Here is a 1642-nt window from a genome sequence, read left to right on the forward strand (position 1 = left end):
TGGGAGGGGAGAGGTGGGGAAGAAAAAGCCCTCTCTTGATTACTCACAGGATCAGGTGGGAGAAAGCCTGGCTTTCCCATTGGCTGCTGTGTATAGAGTAGATATTTAAGAAGGGTACTCCATCCAAATTATCAGGCTTTTATCTTGCTGTACCTGAAGAGGTCTAATCGGTGTATTGAGGACCATTTTCCAGTTAATTAAAATTGTTGTGGGCCCAGACTGTAACAATCAGGCAAATCACATTTGTGTATAAATCATGGCTTGTGGTATCTATAGGGAAAAAGAAGGATCGAAAACCTTGATGCCAATACAGGATTTCCTGACACAGTTGAGAACCAAACCACTGGCTCTGAATAGAATAGAATATATGGAAGGCCAAGGGCATTGTGCCAAGGAATATGACAACTGTACCACAGAAGAAAGGAAGATGCTCTGTGTGCCATCCACTCCAGGGTCAGAAATCAGGAGAAAAGAGCTAAGGACTTCATTCTCCCAGGATATCCCCTACTGGCCATCTCTCTCCTGAAGGATCCTACAGACCTCTCAAGGTGTAGTCTCCTGTTCATCTCAAGGTCCTTCATTGCCTCCCACAAGCAGAAGAGCTCTGAACCTTGCTCCTCCTCCCTAGTATCCACAGCCCGAATATTTCTGATTTCCAATCCTAGCCAGGAGGAGAAAAAATCCTTCTAGCACCATATTAATCTAAGGAAACACTCTGTCCCCAGTGATTGAAAAATAAGCTTTTTACCTTATTGTGCAGTTGTAATCTTAAATCCAGAAAGGCATTCTGGCTTTCCCCTTCAATGGTTTGTGGCCTATCTGGCATTCTGAGGTGAATCCTCACTTTCCTTGAGGAGATACTACTGGTAGAAAACATTTCTTTTACCCACGACACACAGTGCACACAGTATACATGGGGAGGGCAGAGACAGCGCCACCTCCCCACCTGCGAGTAGATCCTGACACTTGTGGGTTTTCCTCTTGCTACAACAGAAAGCTGTAGAAAATGAAAATAAAAGAAAAATAAAAGCAAAAACATAAGATAAAGTCAGAGTAAGGATGGTATTCAAACAGTATGCTGTGCCTACTAAGTGCCAGATACTGATGAAGCCTTACATCCAACAATGAATGAAACAGAAATGGCCCTGCCTTCATGGAATTAAAAGTCTGACAGAGAAGATGAATAATATAAACAACTGAGACATTTACTCCTTGGCAGAAAATTTATGACCAACCTGGACAGATTATTAAAAAGCAGAGACATTACTTTGCCAACAAAGATCCATATAATCAAGATTGTGGTTTTTCCAGTAGTCGTGTATGGATGTGACAGTTGGAATATAAAGAAAGCTGAGCACTGAAGAATTGATGCTTTTGAATTGTAGTGTTGGAGAAGACTCTTGAGAGTCCCTTGGACTGCAAGGAGATCCACCCAGTCCATCCTAAAGGAAATCAGTCCTGAATATTCATTGGAAGGATTGATGCTGAAGCTGAAACTCCAATACTTTGGCCACCTGATGCGAAGAACTGACTTATTTGAAAAGACCCTGAGGCTGGGAAAGATTGAAGGCAGGAAGAGAAGGGGACAACAGAGGATGAGATGGTTGGATGGCGTCACCAACTCAATGGACATGAGTTTGAG

The sequence above is a fragment of the Bos indicus genome, chromosome 3, assembly GCF_029378745.1.
Source record: "Bos indicus isolate NIAB-ARS_2022 breed Sahiwal x Tharparkar chromosome 3, NIAB-ARS_B.indTharparkar_mat_pri_1.0, whole genome shotgun sequence".
NCBI classification, from domain to species: Eukaryota; Metazoa; Chordata; class Mammalia; order Artiodactyla; family Bovidae; genus Bos; species Bos indicus.